Source organism: Mustela nigripes, chromosome 6 (assembly GCF_022355385.1).
Source record: "Mustela nigripes isolate SB6536 chromosome 6, MUSNIG.SB6536, whole genome shotgun sequence".
Classification (NCBI taxonomy): Eukaryota; Metazoa; Chordata; class Mammalia; order Carnivora; family Mustelidae; genus Mustela; species Mustela nigripes.
Window position 1 is genome coordinate 92350135 of NC_081562.1, and position 14138 is coordinate 92364272.

The 14138-nt window shown below is 41.9% G+C and overlaps 1 long non-coding RNA gene across 3 annotated transcripts in view; it reads right to left on the minus strand.

The window, feature by feature from the left end:
• LOC132020782 (uncharacterized) overlaps window positions 1–9140 on the minus strand; it is a 31594-nt gene extending 22454 nt beyond the window's left edge. Inside the window, exons 1-2 of one of the 3 annotated variants that reach the window (XR_009405081.1) lie at window positions 8721–9140; window positions 8233–8334 (exon numbers count right to left, since the gene is read on the minus strand). This is a non-coding gene — a long non-coding RNA (uncharacterized LOC132020782). Of the gene's footprint in view, window positions 1–7350; window positions 7417–8232; window positions 8335–8720 lie in introns of those variants that run through there. The other 2 variants (XR_009405080.1, XR_009405082.1) reach the window with 2 other exon arrangements.
• Window positions 9141–14138: the final 4998 nt, after the last annotated feature.

Genomic DNA, 14138 nt, shown 5'->3' on the forward strand with positions numbered 1-14138 from the left:
AATTAGTGTTACCAGTGCATTTAGCATAAACTGCCATATATGGCCCCCAGAGGGACCATAGAGTGGGTCTACTCATTTACTATAGGTTTTTCCTAGTTCCAGTTGGACACAGGGGTTCTTCCGAGAACGCTAGTACAAGAGAGTGATATAGCATAACTTGGCAGAGTAGTGAAGGTGGGGATATGAAAAGTCAGTATAGGCCCCTTGCTGTCTGTTCCTACAGACAGATTTGCTTCAATCAATAACATTTGAAAACAGGTACAAGGGATGCAATGGACGCCTTCTTCAACAACGTGCAGGAAAGAGACCTCTGGGGAAAGTGTGGGGTAAGCCTGAGAGCTGCTGGGGTGACTAGAGGCCCTAGAGTTTCATTCCTAAACCTCAGCCTGGCACTGTAGGTAGACACTTCCTCCTTTGAGTAGGGACTTCAGCTTGCTTTTTATGATACCACGCATTCTAGATCATTTCTAGTTAACTTTGTAAAATACCCTGATTCATTTCATCTGAGAGGAGGAAGGCAACTGGGGACTGACTTACCCCTCTCTTTGTACTAATTAAAAAAACCAAAAAACAAAAACAAAAACCTAAACCCAAGGGAGCCTAGAGAAGTTAAGAAACTTGCCCAATATCACCCAATCAGTGGTAGATCAGAACTAGAACTTCAGGGTTCTCTTGCCCAACGCCCATCGGGGGCACAAATCTCTTCTTTAGATGCTCGGTTGGTTTTACATCACATGCTCAGGGCTGCCAGGAAATTTGGGCTTTTGTTTCTCAACTATCAGGTCAAAGATGGTTGTAACTGCTGCATATGGATCTTTCCAAATCTACCTGGCTTGAATAAATATTAAAATAAGTTGGCAATCCCGGAAGAACCCGAAGCAAATTACAGAGGCAGGGTGGAGCAAAGAGGCTGAGGGTGAACTAGAAGGAAGAAGATTGGGTGGGAGGCTGAGTTAAACCTGCCTCGATAGGAATGTTGGTGATTAATCCACAGTGTCAACTTGGCTGCCTGCCTAACCGACGCATTCTTCAGACTTGGTTCAGCGCAGAAGGCAAAATGGAGTCTCTGATGTCAAGCAGGGGCCTGGGTCAAGGAATGTCAAGCAGTTCGGACACTGCAGCTAGGGGATATCGCCAGGACCCACGTCAGCTGACACCCCAGAGTGATAACAAGCAGAACAAGGTGAGGTTGACAAAGACACCAAAACTGATGAAATCACTTTAAAAAGGGGAGAATTTGGGGAGCAAACTGTCAGACTCTTCGGACCTGATCCACCTATGTCTGAACTTGAAAAAGGCAGCTGCCACCCCAGGCTCTGCCCAAGAGATCTTCAAACAGAATTAAGATCCTTTGCTGCTTCAGTGTCAGACGCAGTAAATGCTGAGAGCTGACCCAGACCAGACCTTGGCCTTATCTCAGCTGCACGCACAGACTGACCTTGCGCTTGGTATGTTAACGTCCTGCACCTCTCTGTGGTCCCATGGGAAAGATAGGCTAATGCGGGAAACTAGCACGTTAAGGAGAGCAACTACCACAGTGTCAGACCTTAGGAAGCTGGTTCTCTGGAGACTAAACCAGCCCATTGAGAGTCTTAGGCTACCTGTGGTGTAGGAAACAAAGGCAGAAGGAAATATAGAGAGAATGAAAAGTCCTTATAACCTGCCTCCCACTGACAAATACTTGAATCAGTCAGAGTACAGTTCTTCAGGATGCTCACATCCATCTTCATGTTAATGCCTTGCTAGAGGGAGAAACCACCTTAGTTTTGACAATAGCAAGGCCTCCAATATCCTGTGAGTCTTGTTTAGCCTATGAAAATCTTTTTGGAACTTCCCTTATCTTTACTTTCCCAACCCCCAAATATATAATCAGCTACTCCTCACAATCTGGGGATACAGTTGCAGCTCTTCCTACCCAGGGGGCCTGTTCCCATGCTTGAATAAAACCACCTTTCTGCACCAAAGACATCTCAAGTTGGCTCCAGACCCCAACAACACTGCTCCTCAAAAAAACACACCACATGGATCAGAGCCCTGGCTGGGGCTCAGAATCAGTTCTTTTGAACCAAAGGTCAAAAATACTTGAGTAGGGCACCTGGGTGGCTCAGTCACTTAAGTGTCCCAGCTGGATTTCAGCTCAGGTCCTGATCTCAGAGTTGTGAGATGGAGCCCCTGCTTAAGGTTATCTATCTCCCTCTCCCTTTGCCCCTCCCCTCCTCTAAAAAAAAAAAAAAATACTTGATTGCTGGTAGGAGACGGCCTACAGTTTTCAAAGAACTTCTATGTTTAGTTTTCTCTGCCTTCTGGAGAAACATGGACCCAGACTTCCTTCCCCCTCAAGAGTGCTGTTTACCCTTTGGGAGTGAAAGGGCTACCCAAGGGTTGCCAGGTTTGATTTTATTTATTTATTTGTTTATCTAATTTATTTTTTTTAAGATTTTCTTTTTTAAATTTTATTATTTATTTGACAGACAGAGATCATAAGTAGGCAAAGAGGCAGGCAAAGAGAGAGAGGGGGAAGCAGGCTCCCTGCTGAACAGAGAGCCCAGTGTGGGGCTCGATCCCAGAACCCTGGGATCATGACCTGAGCCAAAGACAGAGGCTTGACCCACAGCCACCCAGGTGTTCTGGTTGCCAGGTTTTATGATGCAAACTTTAACTCCAAGGTAGTAAGGGAACTTCCAACTATGGGATGAAGAGATCAGCAAATCCTTTTGTCCAAAAGCAAGTATAAAATTGGACAGAACTGTCAGAAGCAATGGTTTAAGTTCTCTGAAAATTAACCAAAGGTAAATAATGAATTGAGAATCATTTAGTCATGAAAAACTGCAAGCTCTTCAAATGAGATCAGCAGGAAACTGTGATCTCCTTGACTGGGGTCATTCCCCTATCCCCACTGGAGTTTAACAGGCAAGAAGAGCAGAGCTGCTTGGAAAAATTAGCATCTTTGTGCCCGAGGGGGCAGGCTTAATTTCAGGCAGAAGATGGGAACACACCACAACCTTATCAGTAAGAGCAGCAAACTTTGTGATGTAGTTTTGGAACGTAGGTGAGTCTTGGTGGGTGAGGTCCGGAGCCAACCATCAAGAAAGATTCTTGAGATGTCCTTGATGCACAATGGTGATTTTATTAAACCACAGGGACAGGACCCATGAGCAGAAAGAGCTGTTGCACTGGGGCTGTGAGAGATAAATGATGATATACTTGGGAGCTGAGGGAGGTAAGGAAAAGGGAGGTTTCCAAAGGATTTTCTTGTTAAAACACTCACAGGATACCAGGGGCTTTGCCATTTTTAAGGTAGTTTTCCCCTCTAGTCAGGCATTAACTTTTTTTTTTTTTTAAGATTTTATTTATTTATTTGACAGAGATCACAAGCAAGCAGAGAGGCAGGCAGAGAGAGAGGGAAGCAGGCTCCACACAGAGCAGAGAACCTGATGTGGGGCTCGATCCCAGGACCCTGGGATCATGACCTGAGCCAAAGGCAGAGGCTTAACCCACTGAGCCACCCAGGCACCCCTAGTCAGGCATTAACATTAAGAGGGTTGTGAGTTGCCTGCAGGAATATCACATGTGTCCCACCCAGTGGCGAAGGGGGGTTATAGAGTGTCATCTCGTGCTTTGCCCTCAGCTTGTGTTCTGCTCCCTCATCAGTAGGATGGAGAGAGGGGAAAACTCAAAGCTCTTCTAGCCTCAGTTTATGGACCCAGTTGGGGCAAGCAGAAGACCCACCAGAAATTTAGATGTGACGTCCTGGAAACAAAAGAGCCACTGAAAGGCTGGAAAAAGCTTTTCATACGTAGGTCTCTGCCTAGAGCGCTCTTCACATGCACGGGAAGAACGGTGAACGGTGGGAGCCCAGCCGAAAGCTAAAGTCCGGCTCATTCGAGAACTGACTGAACTCTGAATGCCTTCCCAGGCTGTGACAGTGACAAATGACTCCAGACATTTCCAGATATCCTTTAGCAGGAATGGGGGAGGAATATTGCTCACAGTTGAGAACCACTGCTCCAATTATTAAGGAAATAACATTTTTTAAAAAGCCTTAAAAATGAAGAGTGGAATTAAAATGGTCTACTAGAAACTTTTTAACGTAAGAGATGGCAGTAAAGGAGGAACAGAGGAAAAATGATATAAGACCTCAAGAAAATAAATTAATAAGAAAATATTATAAATTAAATGATAATAGAAATAGCAAAATAGAAAAGAAAATAAATAGCAAAGTGACAAATACAAATCCAATAACATTAAGGTGCCTGGTTGATTCAGTCGGTTAAGCATCTGACTCATGATCTCAGGACCATGGGGTTGAACCCTGTACTGGACTCAGGGCAGAGTCTGCTTAAGGTCTGCTCCCTCTCCCTCTGCCCCTTCCCCCACTCATGTGCATTCTTGCTCGCTCAAAAAAAACCCACAACAAACAACATTAATAACTACATTATTGTAAGTGAACTAAACTTTCCAATCAAAGGTAGAAATTGTGAGACTGTATAAAAAACAAGACCTAACTATACAGTCTATAAGAGACATGTTTTTTTTTTTAAGATTTTATTTATTTATTTGACAGAGAGATCACAAGCAGGCAGAGAGACAGGCAGAGAGAGAGAGGGGGAAGCAGGCTCCCTGCTGAGCAGAGAGCCTGATGTGGGCCTCACTCCTAGGACCCTGGGATCATGACTTGAGCCGAAGGCAGTGGCTTAACCCACTGAGCCACCCAGGTGCCCAGTAAGAGACACGTTTTATTTGTTTGTTTGTTTTTAAGTAAGCTCTACACCCAATTGTGGGGCTTAAGCTCACTACTCCGGCATCAAGAGTTGCACACTCTACCAACTGAGCCAGCCAGGTGGCCCTAGAAGAGACATATTTTAGATTCCCAAACACAAACAGATTGAAAAGATGAAGATCAAAAAAGTTTTGCCATACAAATAGTAATTGTAAGAGAAGTTAAATAGCTGTATTAACCAACTTTAAGAATACAAATATTACTAGAGATAGAGACATTGTATAATGTCATTATACCTTTAGAAGGATAAAATTTATAATGTACATGCACCTAACAACTGACCCACAAAATAACAGGAAGAAAAATGAACAGAACTGGAAGAAAAAACAGACCACTCAAGAATTATAGCTGTAGATTTAAGTGTTTCTCTCTTGAGTATTGATAAAACAGAAAATTAGCAAGATAAGGAGACTTGAACATTATCAACCAACTTGACCTAACCAATAGCTATAGAACACTCCACTCAACTAACAGAATAACTTTTTCTTTTTTTTTTTTTTAAGATTTTATTTATTTATTTGACAGAGAGAGATCACAGTAGACAGAGAGGCAGGCAGAGAAAGAGAGAGAGAGGGAAGCAGGCTCCCTACTGAGCAGAGAGCCCGATGTGGGACTCGATCCCAGGACCCCGAGATCATGACCTGAGCCGAAGGCAGCGGCTTAACCCACTGAGCCACCCAGGTGCCCCCAGAATAACTTTCTTAAAACAAACAAACAAACAAACAAAAAGAGTTTATTTATTTGTTGGTCAGAGGGAGAGAACACAAGCAGGGGTAGCATCAGGTAGATAGAGAAGCAGGCTCCCCAGTGAGCAAGGAGGCTTAGATGGGGTTCAACTGCAGGACCCTCAGATCATGACCTGAGCTGAAAACAGATGCTTACCTGACTGAGCCATCCAGGCGTCCCTAGAATAACTTTCTTTTCAAGCACACATGAAACATTCTCTAGAGTAAATAATATATGAGGCCATAAACAAATCTCAGTAAAATTTAAAAGACTGAAGTCATACAAAAGAGAGGAATTAAATTGGAATTCAACAAGAAAAAATTTGAAAGCACCCCAAATATTTGGAAATTAAGACACATCTGAATAATCCTTAGGGCAAAGGAAAAAAATCACATGGGAAATCAGAAAGGATCTTGAGTTGAGTGAAATGAAAACAAAATTTATAGGGTGCCACTAATGCTTATAGGAAGTTTTATAACCTTTCATGTGCTCAGTATTATTAATAACAGGGAAGGACAAATTTTTTTTTAGGAAAATGCAAATTAAAACCATAAAGGGATACTACTGCATGCATAGCGGTGTGGCTATAACCCAAAAAACTGACAATGCTAAGGGCTGTTGAGGGTATGGAGAAAACAGAACTCTCACATATTGCACATTGCTGATGGGAATGTATAATGATAAAGTGTCTTTGGAAAACAGTTTGGCAGTCTCTTAAAAGGTTAAACATATCATATGATACAGCAGCTCCCCTCCAAGGTATCTACTCAAGAGAAATGAAAGCATGTGTTCACAAGAAGGCTGTTTGAATTTCACAGTAGCATTCTTTATATTAGTTCCAAACGGCCATCACTGGTGAATGGAGAAAATGTGGTATATCCATATTATAGAATACAATTCAGCAATAAAAAGAATGAACTCTTGAGTTATGCAGCAACATGGATAAACCCCAAAACATTATTCTAAGTAGAAAAAAAAGCCAGACACAAAAGACTACATGTTGTAGGATTCTACTTATATAGAATTTCTAGAAAAGGTAAATCTATAGAGACAGAAAACAAATCCATGAAAGTGGGAACTGATTTCATGTACAAGAGAACATTTTGGATGAAGAAAATTTTTTCAGTACTGGATTGTGTGATGGTTGCACAAATTGTATAAATTTAGTAAAAAAAAAAAATTATTGAGTTATACAGTTACATAAAATTCAGTAAGTAAACTCTAAATTATATCTCAACAAAACTATTTTAAAACAAAGGTAAGTATCTCTATCCTGCAAAGGAAACAACCCGAAGACCAAAGCTGATTGATTCTTAGAAATGTCTCCAAACTCTTCTCAATTCTCTGCTGTTAAGAGAGGCCTGGGTTCCTAAGAAAAGGAGAATTCCTGGAGCCTTCATAGACACGTCCCTATTATCTGACCTAAAGATTCAGAAGTATAATTATTAAACCTGTCAAATACCAAAGACTAGAAAGGAAGAAGCTATTGCTAAAGATCCCCCAAAAGAATTGACTTACTCTGTGTGGCAGAGACTGCCAGCTTTCCCACAATATACATTCTCTCCTTTATCCACCATAATTGGATTTTTAGCTGAATCCATGGCTACTCAGAATGAGAACCACCTCCCTTGCAGTTAGGTCTGACAATGTGACTAAATTCTGGCCAATGTACTTGAGCACAAGCAAGATGTGCAAAATATCTGTGCTGTACCCTTACAGGATAGAGCCCTGTCCTTCTTTTCCCCATTCCAGCTGGCTAGAGCCATCCTGGACTGCTGGATAGCAGAGGGGAAGACTGAAAAACTTGGAGCCCCTGACAAATCAATAGAGAGAAGATGCCATACCATGCCAGGTTTTTCCATGAGGGAAGAAAGAAATACCTGTCTTGTGTAATCCGCTCTTAATTTGGGTGTCTGCAATAAGAATATGATCTTTGTATACAATCCAGAGGCTATCGAGTGTGTCAGTTATTTTCAAATGTATCCATTAACCATTCAGAAGTAAAGAAGAATGGGAGAGGAGGGAGGAGCGAAAAGAAGGAGAGAGTGGAGGCGGGGCAGAGATTTCTATCCAACATTGCCATCTGAAGCATTTTCTTGCTGAGCAACAAGGAGCCCACTATATACTTAGGGAAGACGGTTATGAATGGTATACTTCTCTTTCTTCATGTAAAGGACAACAGAAGCCAATGTAAGAAATCCCAGCAACTACTGAAGCCACTCTACCATGGGAGGGGAGGTTCATTCAGGCTCCCAGTTCCAGATCTTAGCACAGAGCTCATGAGAAGCCCCTATAAAGAGGCACCCTAGGTCCTCTTCTTCTGTCTTTTGGGAACTTAACCTCTCTCCTGGTTTTCCCAGGACCCCAATTCCTGCAGCTACTTGCCAACAGTTTCCTTCTTTTTTGAGTTCACAGTAAGACTGCTAGACACTGCAGTAGACAGAGGTCCAAAGTCCAAGAAATTAGGTGGATTCAGAATGGACAAATGAAATTTGGGAAAGATCAGGAGAAGAACCGCCTTTTTCCAGAAACTGCTATGGCTCCCCATTGCACAGAAGACAGAATACTCATTCTCTAGCTTGACCTGTGACTCACTCACCAGGTCCATTATCTGACTCTATCTCTCCATTTCAAAGTTTTTCACGTACATTATCTCAGGGATGCTTTATCACAGTCCTACTTCACTGGGAAAAAACACTGGATCACTGAGAAGTTAGATGACTTACCTGAGGTCACACAGAGTGGAGCTGGAATGTTTTGCAGGTATCCAGACTCCAACTCCCATAGGTTCCATTGTACCAGCATGTGCAGGAGCTCTGGGCAAAGACCTTGAATGTGGACAAGCAAGACCCATTAAAAAATGTTCCCATGATCTGAGGTGAAAGAAAACTTTTTAAAACAGGACGTAGGGTATATAAAACATTTTTATAAAATTATGAAGTACTATACAAAGATTACTTGTTATTAAATAGTTTTTACTAATAGGAAGCATGTTTATATACCTATGGCTACATACCATAGACTATGACTAAGTAGAATTAGCTGCTGTCTTGGATCCAAATCATTGTTCTTTTCGGCCAAAGTAGGTAATTAAGAGCAAATTTTACAATTTAATAGTGTCTCTCTTATTTAGGAGGCTGGTGTCATCTTCTCATGGGACCAGTATTTGGAATAAGAGGACATCTAGATTAAGAGAAATATATCTATGTCCTACCTCCGCCCTCACATACTCCTTCCCCCACTGGGTGGCTGCAGAGATGCTCTCTGTCTTAGGGAGGCCCAGGACCACCGACTCCAGCCTCTCTGACGTCTGGCCTCCCAGCTGCTGGACCTTCTTCTCCTTCTGACACACAGCCAGCGCCCTCAAGCCTCACAGGTCCAGTTGCCTGGCCAACAGGTTCCTGAAGCACGAGTCACACATAACAATTAAGCCATTGTTGTCTTGGATGTGGCCAACCCATCACCTGCCTCTTCTGGTACTGGTATGGAAGGTGGTAGAACCCTATGGGGGCATGGGGGGTGGAGTGTGTGGGGAGGGTGCTCCACATTCTTCAGTAGAAGGAGAAATTCAGACCTCTCCTCCTCTGGCAAACTTAGAAGAGGTGGCATTTCTGTCCTTATTTTGAAAGGCTCTTGAAATTGCACAAGACAGGAGATTTCACAAGATTTCTAAGGAGAGTCTCAATTCTGCCTTTGAAACTGTTTACTTCCAGTTCATTTTCATATCCTGGTTGAAACTTGCCCCTGACTATTAAAAAAACACACACACAAACAATTTTAAAGATCCTTATACCTCCTGCTCCTCTGTTGGACATTGCCAAAGGAACATTTTGTTTGTTGTTCCAAGTTTGACATTAAAATTCTCTGTATCCATTTGTTCTGGTCCAGTTGCAGTATTTACACTTTTGTTGTTCAAGAATGTCTCAGACAGTCTGGCCAGGTGATAGTTCAGTGACCAGGCCAGCCCCATGATACTCTGGATGGTGCTCTCTCCTCCCACCTCCCCCAGCTTCTGGGTTGAGGTTCACTGGACATCAGAGAGCTTGCCAAGCCTCAGGGGAAAGTCCTGCAGAAGAGGAGACCTATGGATGACAGAGGTTCCTCTGCCTTCACAGGGAAAATCCTGGAAGAGAGGCTCAAGCAAGGCTGGTTAGAAGATGTTAGGAGAGGTTTCCAAAGGTTCATGGGAACAGAAGCAAGCCACATCACAACTCCTGGCTAGAAAACCCTGCTCCAAATGTGTGGGCACAGAAATGTTCCCTGGGATGAATAAACAATGACACATTCAAAGATAGGATTTAGAACTAGAAGGACCTGTTCTGCCAGTTGCTTATAGGGTATGTAATTATTCTCTCTGAGCCTCTAGTTTCCTCATTAAAACTGGAATAATATCTATGAAGCTTCTTGTGAAGATTAAAGTGCCTAGAACAGTGCTTGGCAGGTAGGAAGCACTATATAAGTGTATGCTCTTGTGTGGGGGCTGGAATCCTGACTACCACTTGTTAGCTATATGACTTGGGCAAATGACTTAATCTCTCCAAACCTTAGTTTCCTCCTCCATAAAATAGGGGTAACATCAAAGGGCTTGTTAGGAAGATTAAATTAAAATTAAAACACTAAGCACTTAAAGCACTGAGTGCTTGGGATTGAGTAATGTCTGATAAATGTTAATTATTTCTATTTCTATTATTTTATTGGTATTTTTCTCTCATCATATCTACTCTTGCTCTTCCTGTATCCCTCCAACCAGATTCATTCCAACTAATTCCCCAATGGCAGCAAAAATGATCTTCTTTAAAAATAAGTAGCCTCAAGGGGAACCCTCTTACATGGTTGGTGGGAATGCAAACTGATGCAGTCACTGTGGAAAACAGTATGTTGGTTCCTCATAACGTTAAAAATAGAACTACCCCATGACCCAGCAATTGCACTGCTAGGTGTTTATCCGAAGGATACAAATATAGTGATTCAAAGGGACCCATGCATCCCAATGTTTATAGCAGCAATGTCCAAAATAGCTAAAATATGGAAAGAGCATATATGCGCATCAACAGATGAATGGATAGAGAAGATGTGTATACATACACAATGGAATATTACTCAGCCAACAGAAAGAATGAAATCTTGCCATTTGCAGTGGTTCAGTCAGTTAAGCCTCCTCCCTTCTGCTCAGGTCATGATCCTGGGGTCCTGGGATCAAGCCCGTAATAGGGTTCTCTGCTCAACAGGAAGTCTGCTTCTCCCTCTGCCCCTCCTCCTGCTTGTACTCTCTCTCACAAGCGCCCCCCCCCAAAAAATAAATAAAATCCTCTTTTTTAAAGATAGTTTTTTTTTTAAGATTTTATTTATTCATTTGTCAAAGAGAGAGAGCACAAGTAGGGGGAACAGCAGGCAGAGTGAGAAGGAGAAGCAGGCTCCCCACTGAGCAGGGAGCCCAATGCTGGATTGAGCCCAATGGGATCATGACCTGAGCTGAAGGCAGACGCTTAACTGGCTGGGCCACCTAGGCATCCCAAGTAAGTAAAATCTTAAAAAAAAGCAAAAGAAAAAGAAAAAAAAATCTTGCCATTTGCAATGATGTGGATGGAACTAGAGGGTATTATGCAGAGTGAAATAAGTCAGAGAAGGGGTGCCTGGGTGACTCAGTTGTTGTCTGCCTTAGGCTCAGGTCATGATCCCGGAGTCCTGGGACGGAGCCCACACTGGGCTCTCTGCTCAGAAGAGAGTCTGCTTCTCTCTCTGAATCTCCCCCCTCTCATGCTCTCCCTCTCTCACTCTATCTCAAATAATAAAAAAAGAGAAATAAGTCAAAGAAAGACAATTATCATATGATTTCATTCATATGTAGAACTGAAGAAACAAAACAAATGAACATAGGGGAGGGGGAAGAAAAAATAAGATAAAAACGGAGGCAAACCATAAGAGACTGTTAAGTATAGGAAACAAATTGAGGGGAGGGGGTGGTGGGTGGAGGGTGTGGTAACTGGGCGATGGGCATTAATTTTTTAAAGATTTTATTTTATTTTATTTTTATTTTTATTATTTTTTTTAAAGGTTTTATTTATTTATTTGACAGAGAGAGAGATCACAAGTAGGCAGAGAGACAGGCAGAGAGAGAGAGGAGGAGGAAGCGGGCTTCCTGCTGAGCAGAGAGCCCGATGCGGGACTCGATCCCAGGACCCTGAGATCATGACCTGAGCCGAAGGCAGCGGCTTAACCCACTGAGCCACCCAGGCGCCCTTTTTTTTTTTTTTTAATTTTTTTTTTAATTTATATTTGTTTTAAGATTTTATTTATTTGAGAGGGCACTTGATGTAATGAGCATGGGTGTTACATGCAACTGATGAATCACTAAATTCTACCCTGGAAACTAATAATACACTATATGTTAACTAAATTGAATGTAAATTAAAAAAATTTTTTTAAGGAAATGAATAAAAATAAAAAGAAAAAATCAAAAGAAATCTATAGAGACAGCAGGCTCATCAATGGTTGTCTAGAGACTTGGCAGAAACCAGTGTTATTGAAAGGAGGGAAGATTTACCTCAAAGAGGCACCAGTGAGCTTTTTGGGATGAGATAAATGTCCTATATCTTGGCATGGTGGTTGCACAGATGTATTTCTAAGTCAAAACTCATCAAACTTTATAGTCAAAAGGATGCATTTTGTTTAATATAAATTTTATCTCAATAACATTGGTTAAAAAAAGGTAAACAACTTCCTTGGTCATCTATTACATTACTAAATTTTCTCTGCTTAATGGCATGTATCAGTATATAAGATTATTTCATTTGTTTTTTTATTTGTGTATTGCCCAGCACTTCCACTCCATCAGGATACAAACTGCTTGGAGGCAAGGACTCAGTCTTGTCTACCACTCTAACTCCAGCATCTAGAACTACACCTGGCACATAGTAGGAGCATAATAAATTCTTTTTTGACAGAGTAACTGATTAAAATCCTTCAGTGGTTCTGCCTCCAAATTATATACTGATTTCATTCATTCTCATTATCCCCATGACCACCACTTTAACCTATAGTACCATTATTTCTTTCTTGGACTATGCAATGGTCCCTTTGTTTCCACCATTGCTCCCTCATTTCAGTCTCCACAGAGCACTTTCCAAAATGTAAATCAGATCATATTACTTCTATGCTTGAAATCCAAACAAAACAAAACAAAAACATGTGGAGATAATTTGATTAAGAAGTTGAGTAAGCGCATAAAAAAAGTTAACTTAAAACTTCAGGAAAATACAAAAAGCTATACAAAAGTTATAATCCTAATATGAAAGAAACTAGACCGTAATACTGGAGAAGATTTTATTTTATTTTTTATAAAGATTTTATTTATTTATTTGACAGACAGAGATCACAAGCAGGCAGAGAGAGAGGGAGAAGCAGACTCCCCACTGAGCAGAGAGCCCGATGTGGGGCTCGATCCCAGGACCTTGAGATCATGACCTGAGCCAAAGGCAGAGGCTTTAACCCACTGAGCCACCCAGGTGCCCCTGGAGCAGATTTTAATCTCAGCCCACAAATTTTTAAAAAGCCAACGAACACCTTAACCATTAATGATAGGGTGGGAGGCGGGGATAGCCCTTAGAGCAAAAAATCAAGTCTTCTGTATGCATAGGTTACCACTTAAGTGTCTGCCATCCCAGTCTTTATATGCTCTTTATATCTGGTGAATCTCTACTGCCTTCCTGTTATGGTGGGACACAGGTGTCTTACATGAAGTCACCCAGGGTCTCATCTACCTAAACATACAATGAAGCCATCACTCCTTCGAGTCTTGCCACCTCCCCGAGGTTCTTCCACAAAGTGAATGGCCTTTCCTCCTCTGGAAGATCCAAACCTCATTCGCTTATCAGCCAGAATGAATCTCCTTGTCTTGAGGAAAAGGGCCTGCTTCTTTGAGACACTGTGTACATCCACAAGTCACATTCCCTTTTGTTTATTTCCCCAATTCCAGTGTTTTCTCTAAAAATATTAAGGTTGGAGGAAGAAACTAACATGGGGAGAAGATGCAGGAAATGTATTTGTTCAAATATCTTACCCTAGGTAAAGCAGTACTAAATTATCTTCCTACCTGAGTAGGGAAAGGAGAAATGGGAAAACAGGGAACAATGAACATGTAGAAATTAATATCTCAAAATATTACCTAGTCATGGTCTATCCCAAGTATTGTGCCTTCAAGAAAGAAAATTTGTTTTTGACCTAGATTCAACTCTTTTTTTTTTTCCAAAGATTTTATTTATTTATTTGACAGAGAGAGATCACAAGTAGGCAGAGGGGCAGGCAGGGAGAGAGAGGAGGAAGCAGGCTCCCTGCTGAGCAGAGAGCCCGATGTGGGACTCGATCCCAGGACCCTGAGATCATGACCTGAGCCGAAAGCAGCGGCTTAACCCACTGAGCCACCCAGGCACCCTAGATTCAACTCTTTTAATAACAGAGTCTAAGTTTTGAATTTTCCTGGGCAGTAGGCATTATGACTCACTCCCCACCATGTCCCAATTAATCTAAACTATTCATGGCAACTTACCCCCTTGCCCATGATTTGTTCAGGGATGGACAAATCTAAGCCAACTGGGGACAAATTTGTGTCTCAAGGAGAGTCTTGGTGAGGGCT